Source organism: Coptis chinensis, chromosome 8 (assembly GCF_015680905.1).
Source record: "Coptis chinensis isolate HL-2020 chromosome 8, ASM1568090v1, whole genome shotgun sequence".
Lineage (NCBI taxonomy): Eukaryota > Viridiplantae > Streptophyta > Magnoliopsida > Ranunculales > Ranunculaceae > Coptis > Coptis chinensis.
Genome location: NC_141463.1, coordinates 45909220 through 45924806, shown reverse-complemented (window position 1 = coordinate 45924806; position 15587 = coordinate 45909220). Strand labels below are relative to the sequence as shown.

At 37.8% G+C, this 15587-nt stretch overlaps 1 pseudogene; it reads left to right on the top strand.

Annotated features, from left to right (window-relative positions):
* The first annotated feature begins 2084 nt into the window (after positions 1-2084).
* Positions 2085-2178, top strand: LOC147481653 (small nucleolar RNA R71; annotated as a pseudogene).
* The last annotated feature ends 13409 nt before the right edge of the window (positions 2179-15587 follow it).

The following is a 15587-nucleotide window of genomic DNA, read 5'->3' as shown; positions in this document are numbered from 1 at the left end:
CTAGATTGGTCATATCCTCGTTACTATGATAGTCCTCTACATCTTTGAGAAAGTCATCTATCTCATCCTCATCCGTAATATGTGTATCGACTAGTGTAGGGATGGAAATGTTGGAGTCTGAACTTCCAAAGGAAAGAAATTTGGGCATATGATTATCAGGGAATGTGTTGTTGAAATAATCTCGAGCAAAGCTCTCGATCATGCTAACCTCTCCATCCATAGACAAATCGGGTAACTGTGTCTTTGTTTTAAAAACATTGACTTCAACAGCAAGATGGCCAAAAGACATGGACATTGAACCATCGCGGCAATTAATGAGCGCATTGGCAGTTGCCAGGAAAGGACGCCCTAAGATGATCGGGACTGAGTCGTTAACGACTTCTGTATCGAGGATGACAAAATCAGCCGGATAGTAAAAATCCTGAATTTTTATCAGAACATTTTCGACGACACCCTTAGGATACTTAATAGACCGATCAGCTAATTGCAACGTCATTTTAGTGGGTTGCATCTCGTCTAGACCTATTTGTCTATACAAATAAAACGGGAGTAAGTTAACACTAGCCCCCAAGTCTAATAACGCGGTCGTCATATAAGAATCTCCTAAGGTGCATTATCTGATGGGGCTACCCGGGGTCCTTGTACTTAACAATTCCATTATGTTCAGATAGAGTTGGGAATTGTTCTGTTAAAAAGGCATCTTTTGGTATATTTGTCTTACGCCTAGTAGTACACAATTCCTTAAGAAACTTAGTATGGTGTGGTAGCTTTTTAATAGCTTCGAGGAAGGGAAGGTTTATAGTTAGATTCTTGAAAACATCCCTAATCTCCTCATAATTTGTATCCCTAGTTAACACGGCTAATTTTTGTGGAAACGGTAGTTTCTGTCTATATTTAGCAATAGTATCACCTGGATGTTTAACCGTGGCTTTCTGTTTCTTAGGTTGTGTTGTAACTGGTACCTCTACAGTGGTAGGGTCTTCAGTTTCTATTTTGGTATCTAGTAAAATAGCAGGTGTAGGGGCTACTGGTGGGGTAACTATAGGCATAGTTACTTTGTTATCAACCACTCTGCCAGAACGGAGAGTGGTGATGGCCTTTAGCTCACCTACATTTTCATATTCATTACTAGTATTATCGGTTACCTCAAAGGCTGTATTTGTTATTTTAGGATTAGGTATTCCGTGACCTGGAAACACACCTTTGGGTTGGGCTTTATCTTGAGCCAACTGTTGGGTTAAATTATTAACGGATTGTAGAAGCTGTTGGTTAGATTGAGCCATGGTTTGGAAAAGTTTTTGGCTCACTTGTATGAAGGTGTCAAGACGATCCGGTTGTGTGGGTGTAGTAGTCACGGGTGGGTGGACTGGAACTATTTCACGTGAATTATTTATGGGTGGATTTTGATAGTTATTATTTACATAGGAACGATACCTCTATTAGTATTATAATTATTATAACTACCTTGACCTTGTGCTTGACCTTGTCGAGGTTGCACTTGGTTGTTATAATTATTAAAATTACCCCCTGTCTCGCCTTTGTCGTGGTGGAGCTTGGTTAAAACTTTGTGTTGGCCTAACATATTGATTATTGTACCGGAGGTGTGACGTGTTGGTTATTTCTCCAACCGAAGTTGGGATTTTGTCTCCAAGTGGGGCGTTAGGTTCATTGTTAATGGAACAAGCTTGTTCAATAGGCAATAGGACGATTGGGAGTCGGGATGCTTTCGTGGCTCCAAACAGAAACTACATGGATTTGAATTTACATTCATGACGGGGATAGGCTTTTGTTGAACTGAAATGGCCTCTACATTTTTAGTGAGTGATTCGATTAGAGTTTTATGCTCGGGATCGTGTTTAATTTCAAACATCTCGGCGGCCTTAACTATATTTGATGAACTAGCGGAGCGGTGGATATCATCACTACCCCCCCAGTTGTTATTTCGCTTAGTTTGATCCTTTCAAAATTTATAAGCCTCCGAGGCTCCTTTGCTTAAGAAACTACCCCCATTCATTATGTCTAGGACTTCTTTATGGTGGTGTAGAAGTCCTTTGAAAAAGGCACAAACTAACGTGTCTTTCGCTAAGTTATGATGTGGACACTCTATAAGGAGATCGGTGAAACGATTCCAAGCCTCTGAAAATGATTCATGAGGATTTTGTGGAAAGAAATGAATCTTGGAAAGCATCTCATCCGTCTTTAGGGGTGGGTAAAAATGTTCCATAAATAGCTGAACAAGTTTAGCCCACGAGTCTACAGAATTAGGCGTTTGGGCAGTTAACCAAGATGCCGCCTTATCGGCTAAGGTGAAAGGGAATACCCTGAGTTTAATTTGTTCCGCACCAACCGTAGGATGGTGGAATGTTGTTAGGACTTGTTCAATCCTACACGTAATAGCCGATAAGGTTTTTCATGGTCTAATCCATGAAAAACGGGTAACAAATTAAAATATTTGGGGGATTCGAAATCCCCAATCGGGTCCGCTAGAACGATGCAAGATTTGGGGCTATCGCTCAAGGCTTTGTAGAAGTCGAGAGAGGAGTCTCTTCTTCATCGGGCATTCAGGTCAGGGTGATGTGTGTGAAATAGTAGCTAGAGGTGTAGTGGGTGGTATACTAGATAAACTTGTTTGTTGACGCGTTGTTGTGTAATTACGTTCGGTGTTTTGTTCGCCGGACCTTAATCTCATACAAGGCTAAAACCAAACTTAGCTAAACACATCAACACTCCAAACAATTCGATATACTAGTATAAACCTCTAACTTGGGAGATCGCGAGGGTGGAAAAAGGAATACTTGATTGCGGCCCTTGCCCGCTTATGAATAGCATCTTGTTTATCGTGTTCGGTGTATATAACAAGTTAGAAAACTGAAAAACTTGAAAAATCAAAGTTCGAGTCAAAACTGTAGAATTTGGAAAAAAAATTAGCAAAAGGGGGCGCTCTTGTATGCTGATCGCTCCGTGTAATTTTCAAATTACAGTGTTTTTAAGCTGGGTCGCTCCAGATGGGGCGGGTCGCTCGTGTTCCAGCTATAGAGAAAGTGCGCTCTTATAAGCGCCGGGTCGCACTCGGTGTATTTTTGTCCGAACTTTTCAACGATGAATCGGAAAACCACAGTATGAATCAAACCAGGGTGGGTGGGTGAAAATGGGACTTTAAGAAAAGTACTTACACTATGAAAACAATGCGAAAGTGAAACTAAGATGGCAGCGGCGCCATTTGATAAACGTAAAAAGAATAATTTTACTAATGAATAAAGCGATGAAACTCTAAACTTAAGTAAAACTAAACAATAGTTTACGTGCCTAATTTATCAAAGATTCTACTCTCAATCCTATGAGATATAGTGGAGTAGAGTGATTCGTTCCACTCCTAGTCCTTCCGCATGTTGTGTTTTCTAGTCTAATTACTCTACTCTAAGTCTAATGAGAGATTTACGAAGTGGCAACTAGACTACGATGCAACTACCCACAAGATGCAACTAGTTGGTTATCAAAATAACTATGGGAATGCTACGTTGATTTGATGATAAGGAGTTAGAGGGGGATTGATTCCACCATAACTCGACTTAATCCTATTAACGACGAATCGTCGTAATCCGACTTGAACTGCTTCACAGAACAATTGGTTATTCCTAATCCCTAATTACACATGGCATTTCTACCAATTCATAATTAGCATGTGAACGATTAAACCCATTCTCATGGTGAACTAATCGTTTCTAGAGTGGAAAGGAAATTACGACGACTCTACGATAATCGGAATCAAGCTTTCATCAAGGCTTCTCAACCCCCTCTAATGGAGGTTTAGCCGAGAATCATTACGCAATCATTTCGATTAAAATAAAACTAAACATGATATAAAGAATTGAAATTTACTAATCTAAATTAAACAATAATTAATATCGAATTAATAACTACGAATTGAATACCAAGTAATAAATGAAATCAAATCTAACACAATGTAAATGACAAGAATCGAAATTGACAAATAGCTATTTTATTTATCAAACTAATTAAGAACAATGATTCTAAGAGTTTAATCTAAAACAAGAATTGAATATAAACTAAACTTAATTTAATTAAATAAAAACTAGATCTATAATTATCTATTATTTTAGGTCTAACTAGCTACCATTAACAAAGAGCTAAGCTTTGGTTTTTATACTTTCAGATCCAAAAATCGTGCATGGGCTTGGAGCCATGTTTTGGGCCAGAGAATCAGGCCCAAAACCCAATTCTTTCAGTCCAAAAAGGCCTCTTCAGCTGTAGTTGGCTTCAACAGACTTTTCCTCAACTTCTGCTCCTTTGATTGGGTCAAGTCTTGGACCATTGGAAAGCTCTTTCCGAGCCGGTCGTTTTGACATAAGGTAGGCCCCATCCCGAGGTCTGAGTCCAAAGATACGGCCTTCGGAAGTTCTGCTAACTTGTGTGCTATTTCTGCCCGTGTCGACTTTTCAGCTTTTGACCGGGCTTTAGGAAGACTTTGTCTTCTTAAATCTTGGCCTTTAATCACGGAACTACTTAGTAACCGACCCTTGCTCCTTTATCTCGCTAAAGTGGCACATTTCTGCACATAATGGACTTTGAAACCTGAAATGCATAAAAACACGTAATCAGTGTTAACTCTTAATTATTACTCACTTAATTGGTCTAAAAGTATGACTGTTACAGGGTTAAAACTACAGTTTTGGGCTCTTGTCACTTTTCTTAGGGTCTTGCAGTGGCCCACTGTCAATATCTCTGACTTGCTTCCCCTTATCGAGAATTTCCTTGCCAGGGTCAAGGTTCATTACTTTTTTGAGTGGTTTCGTCTTCCCTTCTTTGGTGAAATTAGGGTCCATCTACTTAGTTTTCCTCTCTCTATTATTCTTCACTTTCCTGGTTATAGAAGTCATTTTAATTTCTATCTCAACTTCTTTCTCCCCATCATTTCTCTATTTTTTTTTCTTTCTCCTTGGGTATAGGTGACAGAGGAATACCAATGGAAAATGATGGACCTCTAAAGTCTAGAGACTCTTGGCACCATTTATGCATCCTCATTGAACACCATTTCTACATCCTTATTCGGTACATGATGGTGGACTGCTTTATTAGTTTGAGGTTGCACTTCTTCCTTATCCCTCTCTTGTTGGTCCTTCTTTTTCAACTCTTCCTTGAACTTTTCATTTTCTTCTTTGCATAACAGAAGTTCTTGTTCGAGTGTGTTGACCTTCTTTTTCAACTTTTCCTTCAACTTTCCATTTTCTTCTTTGCACAAAAGAAGTTCTTGTTCAAGTGTATTGACTTTCTCCCTCAACTCTTCCTTGAACTTTTCATTTTCTTCTTTGCACAATAGAAGGTCTTGTTCGAGTGTGTTGACCTTCTTTTTCAACTCTTTCTTCAACTTTTCATTTTCTTCTGTGCACAAAAGAAGTTCTTGTTCAAGTGTTTTGACCTTGTGCCTCAACTCTTCCTTCAATTGTTCATTTTCTTCTTTGCACAACAGAAGGTTTCGAGTGTGTTGACCTTCTCCCTCAAAATTTGGTTCTCCAGTCTTATTGACATGGCCCACTCATCTTCTTCAGTCGTATGCTGGACAATCATTTCTTGATCAGAGGTTACAACGTCATTGGATATGTTCTGCAGCAATGTTATTTCCTCATCTGTTATAGCTTCGGCATCAGCAATTGCCAGATAAAGTTCAGCATCAACAATTAGTGTTTGAAATTTAGACCATGAACAATCAATGTTCATACTCTTATTGGACTATGAACATTCAGTGTTCATGCTTATTTGGGGGTATGAACACTAATTGTTCATATCCAATGGAGTATGAACAATCTGCCCTGGTATATCGTCCACCTTATGTACCAAATTATTCATTTTAATTCATAGACATATAAAAAAGTGCAATGTTTGTAGGGTATGTTTCAGTAGTACAACACAAACTACAAAACATTTTGTAATCAAACTAGAAAACAAATTGCTCCTAGAAGTATTCTGAAGTTTAAGCATTCCTCAAAATCAAGAACGTACTTAAGGAGCCTGCGAACAAGAATTGATGACTTGGAAATAATGTTGCCAACATGGATGGCTCTCTGTAATTGCAGGCTGCCCAAAAGGGTGTTGCTAAATGTACTTTTGAACATTCTATGATGTCGCTAATCCTTCCAAATACATCCTAATATCACCCCCATGTCCTAATGAATTGTCGTTCTTATTACGGAAGTCGTATGAAGTAGGGAAGATGGCAGTGTGTACGGGATTAAGCCATTTATAAGGAGAATGATCGACGAGGAGACTGTTCGATTCATTGCACTCTCTCTTCTCCAAAGGAAGATTTGGGTCATCCTTATCATTGTACATCAAAAGCTTTGCATTGTTCTCAATAGTGTAAAACCTAGTAGTAGAGCAATGGGATTGGTCCCAACAAAATAACAATTGGGACTTCATATTGCCCATGGCAATATTGAGCACACCGTCAAAATTTCGTTTTGTCCTTGATGACCAAACACCAACATTGAATCTTTAAAAACAAAACTTCAGGAAATCAACATAGGACGGCCTTTTTAATATTGCCTTTCCAAAAATGAACTTGTCGGCAATACAATCTGAAGGAAGGTCAAACTTGTTACCTATGTGAAGAAGCAAACCATTGACATCAATAATGACAAGTTTTTGCTTTGATTTTCTGATCAATGGTCTTTTAATGAGCAAGCTTTCCATATTCTCCAATTCAAGCTCTTTCTTTTTGGTGAGAAATTATCTCTTGGTAAATCCACAATCAGCATCACGTTTGTCAGCATCATCACCCTTTTCACCCACATCCATTCCCTTAACCGTTAAAATATCAGTTTGTTGGCCCTATTAATATTAGGTGAAAAATATAGGTATATAATTAGGATTCTATAATTAAATGTATTAATTAAAACTTATATAATAGGAGCAATGTGAGGAAGACTTACATTCTTCATGTCAATGGTTTGCTTTTCCCCCTCTTGCTGGACCTTCTTTTTCGACTCTTCTTTGAACTTTTCATTTTCTTCTTTGCATAACAGAAGGTCTTGTTCGGGTGTGTTGACCTTCTTTTTCAACTCTTCCTTCAACTTTTCATTTTCTTCTTTACACAAAATAAGTTTTTGTTCATGTGTGTTAACCTTCTCCCTCAACTCTTCCTTCAATTGTTCATTTTCTTCTTTGCACAACAGAAGGTCTTGTTCGAGTGTGTTGACCTTCCCCCTCAAAATTTGGTTCTCCAGTCTAATTGACATGGCCTCATCATCTTCTTCAGTCGTAGGCTGGACAATCATTTCTTGATCATTGGGTACAACGTCACTAGATATGTTCTGCAGCGATGTTATTTCCTCATCTGTTATAGCTTCGGCATCAACAATTACCTGATAAAGTTCAGCATCAACAATCAGTGTTTGAAATTTCGACTATGAACAATCAATGTTCATACTCTTATTGGACTATAAACATTTAGTGTTCTTCCCTATTTGGGGGTATGAACACTGATTATTCATAGCCAATGGAGTACGAACAATGATTGTTCATAGCCAGTTTAGTGGTATGAACAATATTTGTTCATAACTACTTTTGGATATTAATAATACTAATACTATAGTATATTTATACACTAATACTATAGTGTGTATTTATAAACTTCATATAGGTTGAAATCTACCTGATCAGAGGGTACAACGTCACTGTATATGTTCTGCAACAATGTTCTTTCCTTATATGTTATAGCTTCGGCATGAACAATTACCTAATAAAGTTCAGCATCAACAATTAGTGTTTGAAATTTGGGCCATGAACAATCAATGTTCATACTCTTATTGGACTATGAACATTCAGTGTTCATCCGTGGGCCTAGCGAACTCTTGAGGTCAGTTTCAAAAGCCTCCCTAAAATCCACTTCGTTGGTGTCTGTCTGTACTCCCCCTCTCTATTAGTCTCTCTGTCTTCTTCGCCCTTCATCTCCCCCCTCCCTTTAACAGTTTCTCTCTTTTCTCCCTCCTTCATCTTCCCTCTCTCATCTCTTGCCCTTCTCATCTCCTCCGTCCTTCATCTTCCTCCTCTCATCTCCTGATCTTCTCTTCATCTCCCTCCTTCATCTTCCTCCTCTCATCTCTTTATCTCCCTCCTTCATCTTCCCCCTCTCATCTCCTCCCTTGCTACGCTCATGCCCCCACTACAATATATGCAGTTATTCTAGTTATACACTAATACTATAGTGTGTATTTATACACTTCATATAGGTTAAAATATACCTAATCAGCTTTTAACATGTTGAGTGATGTGCTTCGGAATTGTTCAACCAATTTCTTCAAATTCCATCTCGCACACCTTGGGAATTTTCTTTCATGATTTTCCACCTTTTTAATGAGTGTGGTGTGCTCACATATCCAAAACTGCAATGTGTGTGATGAACCCATATTTAGTGCTAAAAGTGTTATACAAACAGGCATTTACAAAGATTTCATATATGAACAATCATTGTTCATACTCCACCAATTGTTATACAAACATACAAACATATATTAAGGAGATGTAGTTGAAATACTATACCATAAACATTTTTGTGCTTTTTGGTTGCAACAATCAATTCGTCATGTATGGCATTGGGCCAAGACAACTTTCTCAATGATTCCAAGTCTTTTATAGCATTGATTAAGGGCCAAGTTGCTATGTAATTTTCGTTTGCAAAGAAGCAGGGGGTGAACATGTAAAACAACATCAGCCTTGAGAAATCTTCAGTTGCATGTTCATCATTTGTCTCATTTAAGGTCTGCAATATTGCACCAATTAAATCAACCTTGTTGATTATTGATTTCTCCCCACCACCCAAGTACTTTGATATGAATCTTGCTTCTTTCTCTTTAGAACCAATAGTCTCCGTTGGATTAAAAAGCATTTCTATTATAGGCAGCCCAAACATTAGACTTATCTCCTCATAAGTCAACTTTAAACTTTTTCCATCTATCTAAAATTCATTAGAGTTGTTATCATATTTGTCCAAGAGATCAAATATTTCTTTGTTTGGCTTGTTTCCGTTACCTTCTACAATCTCCCAAACCCACAATGCTTTAAACAACAACCATAGTAGTGTCTTCTTCATTGCCTCAACATAATTTTCTAGAATTTTCTTTTCCTTTAGAAGTTTTACTAGATTTATAATCCAGGAGAGGCTGTTTCGCAGCTGACGTGCCGGTCCCTTGGTCGATACTAGTTCCTTTACCTGATCTTCCTTCTCCTCCTCTTCATTCTCCTTTTCACTCTCCTCTTCTGCCTTCTTTTTAAAAAATGTTTTCCTACTCTTCTTTTTAGGAACTACTTTGCTGCTTGACTCTTTCTTCCTTTTCTTGGTTGGAGTGCTACTCGATTCTGGCTTTTATGGTTTTGTTGCAGATTTCGGACATGTTGTTTTCCCGTAGGACTTATTTTTCTTTGATTTGTTCTTCTTATTTGATTTGCTTTCCATCCCTAGGAGTAAATACTACAAATAAATGAACAAATAAATGAACGTCAAATATCGAAATTAAAAAATAGCAAAGTATAAACATTAGTCTGTTGATGTATGGTCAGGTATGAACATTCACTGTTCATAGTTCAATGGTATGAACATTGAATGTTCATAGTCCAACAAGAGTATGATCATTCAATATTCATAGTCCACTAAGAGTATGAACACTGAATGATTATAGTCCAACAAGAGTATAAACAATGAATTTTCATACATATATTTCCTACCATTCATATCCTAACATGTAAACTATGCAAGCCATGAAAATCCTAATAATATTATGAACAAATAATGTTCATAACTTTTTCTAGCAAAAAAATCACGAATTTCAATAATTATAACATGAAAAATATAATTCAACATCATTGAAATGTACCTGTAATGGTAGTCCGTCTTCTTCCTCGTCCTTAAGTTATGAAAATAACACAATTTGTTGGTCTTATTCATCTTGGTGTTCTTCACAATAAATTTGATTTTGAAGTCTTAGATTTGTACAATTTTCAGTGTTGCATGTGTTCTCTTCAGTCTACAACGGTGATTTTGACATTTTGTTTTGTTTTGATGGAAATTTAAGATTATGCTTAGGTTTTCAGTTTCTGGAGAGTTTTTCGCGGGGGTTTTTTGTTGAGTTTTTTTTGTGGGGGTTTGTGGAGCGTTTTTTTGTGGGGATTTGCGGGGATTTTTTATTGTGTACACGTATTCAAGGGAAAACTTGAACTTTCCTTGTCCCTGTCCTTGAGAGTGATTATGAAATAAGCTTGGGTTTGGGAGTGATTATTTCACTCGGTCTCTCATTTATGCGCCAGAAACTCTTCTCCAAACTCTACCGGCTTTCAAAAGGTAACAAGTATTCTCTTTAGTCTCTCAATTATTTTTCACTCTTCTTGTTTCTAAACATATATACTTGGAATTAGGGATTTGGAGATATCACCTGCGACCATTCCGAACTCCTTTTTTCTTTTCCTTTTTTCTTTTGTTGCATTGTTTTTATTAACATATGAGGGCATTAACTTATTTGATTGATTATTTTTCCTCTTATTTTTGTGTGCCCCTGTTAATGTGTTTTTTGTGTTACATACTTACATATAAGCATCCAAACTGATCGTTCATTTTAAGATAGTTTCATTAGAGTATACTCAATCTTTTAATTATTATTTATTTGAGGTGGTTGCATAGTTTAAACTATGTTTTTATATAAACAGTAAACACCTACAAATACAATTATGCATCACAAAATTATTTTAAATGTTCTAGTGGTGGGAGATGATCCTCACTTGGTTACAGTTGACATCTAAATGATTACGTTGCAGCACTTCTACTAGAACCAAAAGAAGTGGTATGCACGAAATGGGAACGGTCATACCGCCGCGGACCAGTAGTCACTTGTATATGCAAGATGACCATATATCGTCGTTACTTGTGGAGGGAGTGGTAATTTATTTCAATTTCTACTCTACTTTAATTTTATTGCACCTATCGATTCACAACCAATAACTCATGTAAATGATAAACAGGATCGTCAAGTGGTTCTTACCCATGAGCACACGAAAAATTTACATCAGTGGAAGTTATCTGGAGACCTAAAGAAGATGGTTTCAACATTTCCAAGGGGACAGAGAGTTGATATCTGCTCTGATTGACCGATGGAGACCTGAAACCAATTCTTTCCACTTCCCATCGTTTGAACTTACAATTACTCTTCAGGATATAGGTCATATATTAGGCCTGAACAATTACTCTTCCGGATGTAGGTCATACAATTACTCTTCCAAGGGTACGTATTGTTGGGTATAGTTGAACTTTTTTGGATTAATTGTATATTGTGGAATTGATGTAACTTTTAAAATTTTGACTGTAGACTTGGTTTTATGAGAGGTTCTGCTTGCATCCATTGACTCGTGAACCAAAAGTTGTATTCCCTGCGGTTTGCATATAGAAATATACCAGGGATCGACCTCGTCAGAAAGCAATCGTATCAAGTTAACAGAGATGAGTTGAACACACTTCGCGAGGATCAGGTTAGCGTCTTATCAGTATCAACAATTTATAAAACACATTATGTCTGGCATACTGTTACTAATATTAATTTGTTTCTTAGGTTGTCTGGCAGGCATGTGATAAGTGGCTGAATACTCTTGATTTTGCCTTTTTGTCTTTACTCTTGGTCCCGACGCTTACATGGCTGATCCACTTCGATTAATGTAGAGAAGTATATGCCTGATCGTTATATGAGGCAATTTGGGTTTTAATAACGTATACCAGCCGTGCCAAATAGATGGGACAGTGAAGCAAAATCAGAATTCATGTAAAAATGTGTTAGGGAGTGGAATGATTGGTGGATGGGTCATTGTGAACACGTAGTACACTACTCTCAGGATACGAGTGAAGTGTATCTGGATTGGACCTAGATCACTGTTTGACTCAAGTTACACCATTGGCTTCTGGCGAGTTGTTGTTCATGAATAGATGGAATCAAGAGGTGATTTTTTGTGAATCTATTAGTTTGCTCTATACCCCAACTTCTACTATGATGTGACGAATGACTTGAAAAAAAATTAAAATTGGTGTTCAAATAAATAGTCTGATGGTGATCTACCCATGCCCTATTGTTGTCAATCTATGATGGACTTGTCATTACAATAGTCTCGTTATTTTTGTTTACTTATGGTTAATTCTATAATTGATGTAATCATTAACAAGTTATTGTAAGTTTCGTCTTTCTTGCAGAGGGAGCGCTCTGTTCATTTTGCAAAGTTAGTTGAACCAATACTGCTAAATACTCGTGATCAAGAAATCCCTCCACAGTTGCGTTCGACGCTTGCGGAGATATTAAAAGATTTGTAACGCCCGTATTTTTAAAATACGTTTTTATCTATTTAATTAATTAATTATTTATTTATTTTCAAAATTCGTCGGATTGGATCGGGATACGTGGGCCTGGTTTTGGGCCCGAGTCGGTGTTGGGCTTGGGTTTCGGACCCAAGTATATAAACACATTGTTCTGGAAAATAGGGTTCAGAGAATAATAAAATAATGAAAATGGAGGCAGAGAGAGAAGTTGGTTTGCCGGAGAGGTGGAGCGCGACGACTCGGACTCGGAGGAATTCATAGGAGCTGTTAATACAGGTGAGTAGCTATTGTTGCTATTTCACTGGATTTATAGTTTTTCTAGTAAACCGACAAAATTCTACTGTCAACTGTTTCTATTCATTTTTGGTTTGTTCGGCTGTAGTTATTCGGCGATATTGTCGAATTGATTAAACTAGATAATGTTAGGATATCTTTTGTTTAAGTTATGGGACTGTTGTTTTTTTGACCTGTTGAACTTAAGAGAGCGTCAATGGCGGCTCCTATGTTTGTATGCGTTACGGGGATGTCGGGGGTGTACTATTTGAAGTTGGTTGTAGAGTGGATTGGGTGCTGTCGAGATTTACATTGGTGGGCTGTCGAAGCTTCGCATCCGACACTAAAGCGCCACCGCCGTTTGATTTTGATTCGCCGGCTTGAAAGAGTGTGGGTTTGGATGATGGGTTGAAAGGGGTATGTTGGAGTGTCGAGGGCGTCGAGATGGAATTAGAGTGTCTTTGTTGGAGCTTGAGAAGCTTTAATGGCGAACGTCCATTCTTGTATTCTTGAAGGATTTGTTTTGATGCGTTTTTTAAAATTGTTTAAACTGTTTTGTTGTTGTGGGTTGGTTGAATGATGTTTGGTGGTAGTGGGGATGGTTGGGGGCTGTCGATTGGAGCTTGGAACAAGCTGTAATGGTGGCCGAAATTTGTGTCTAGATCTAGTGTTGGGGAAGGTTAGATCTAAGGAATTGAGGTTTATGCCTTAATTAAAGTTATAGGGTTTTTGTTTGTGAGTCTAACCGACTTGTTGAAATGGGGGTGGGTGGCCGGAAAATTTGGTGGCTGCTGGTGGTGGAGGCTGTTAGAGAAGATGAACAGTAATTTCGATTTGGGCTTTGGGCCTTGGGCCAAATTCTTTTATTTTGTTTGGGCCCGATTTTAATTAAGTTTTGATTGGGTCGATTTCAGTTAAATTCATTGGGCCGAACCCATTTGTATTTGTGGACCAGTTTAAGTTAAAGTTTTTGGGCCGAATCCAAATTATGTTTTGGGCCAGTTCAGTATAAGTTTTTGGGCTAGTTTCTAATATTGTTTGGGACCAGTCCATATAACTTAAAATATATATAATTGGGTCTTTAAATGTTTGGACTTTCGGGTTCTAAGGTTTGGGCTTGGCCAGTTGGGTCCGAACCATTACCTTGGTCATGAGCCTATGAACCATGCACATTGACCTTAGCCATGAACCAGGGCTATGACCCTAAACCTGTTGAACATGGAAACGATAGTTTGACTTTGACCATGGCATGTTGACTTTGACCATGGAAACGATAGTTTGACTTTGACCATGGCATGTTGACTTTGACCTTGACCATGACATGTTGACTTTGACCTTGACCATGACGCGTTGACCTTTGACCGTTGACTTTGACTGTGGAATGTTGACTTTTCCAGTTTTTCACATATTTGATTATATGGATAAATATAGTAATAATATATTGTCAAACATTATATAACATTGTTTGTCATTATCTAATTTAGATTTGACGTGAGTAGTGTGTAAAGCATATATATATTGGGCTTTGATTGTGGACTGTGGACTGTTTATTTGTGCTACGTTTTATGTTGTATATTATATGGACACATATAGTAATAAAATGCTGTGGAAGCTAGTATATATTTGGTTGTCATTATCTAAGAAAGATTTGACATTGATGTTGTGTATTTTGACACGTGACGATATTGAGATGTTAGGAGACATTATATTCCTAATACGTTATAATAAAGATGTATGCGATACGTTGAAGCATTGTGACATGATATAATATGTTGGGATAGTTATATTAATGCAATATCTTTGAGAAATGTATATACGCTCCATTATTATATATGTGAGATGCTACTATGAGGTAGCATAGTATTGGTGAATATTTGCCCACGGGAGTGTGGTGTAGTGCAATAATATATTGGCACGTGAAAGAATGAAATTTGGTTATGAGATATAATTGAGATGTTTCTAAATATTATGGCTTAGTGCAATAAGGTAATTGACCTGCACGTGATATAGTGGAATGTTTATGAGTCATTAATGTATGACACCTGAATAAATTACATAACGAAAATCCTAGAACCTGACTACCACAACTCATGTGATTGGCCCTTCTGGCGTTTCAGTTAATCTGAATGGCCTTCGGGCGGCCCTTCTGGCGTTTCAGTTAATCTGAATGGCCTTCGGGACCCTCTGGCCCTCCGGGCGAATAATAGTGGCTTGATTATTCCGTTCGCAATATAGAGCGATGATGCATAATATTTTATTTGAATAGTGGCGATATTTTACATAATTGCTTCCGTGTGAGGATTTACGGTGTCGCGGCATCCCGCCGTGGTGGTTACGCCACGGAGTGGTTCATTATGTAAGGGGAGGCATGTGGATGTACATGTTCGGCGTTGGGTAGCGATTGTGGTAGCCTGGGAAACTAGGTAAGACATAGATACGACGTGAATTTTAGGGACACGCAAAGAAAGCCTGAAATAATCTAATTATGGTAATATGTTTAGTTGGTTATTTGTTTAGTTAAAACCTAAGGCGCCTCGATGGAGGAACTACATGCCTTATTTATGATGCGTATAGTTTGTTGTGTGGTTAGTGGGAAGTTAAGGCGCCTCAGTGGAGGAACTACCTGCCTAAATTATTGTCCTTAAGGATGTTGTTTTAGTCGTTGAAAGTTAAGGCGCCTCGGTGGAGGAACTAACTGCCGTATAGATTATGTATATATTTGTATAAGTATATGTTGTTTTTAGAGCTACTCACACCAGCATTTTTATAATGCTGACCCGATTTGCATGTTTGCTTATCGGGTGTGTTCATTAAATGAACATAGTTGATAAGTCTTGACATGTTTAGTGATGAAGAAGATTGGTTGCTGCTTGTGGTTTACGTTAGCATTGCATCTCAGGTTGTGTTTTGTTTTCCCTTGAGGTGATATAGATTTTCAGTCTTGACGATGTTT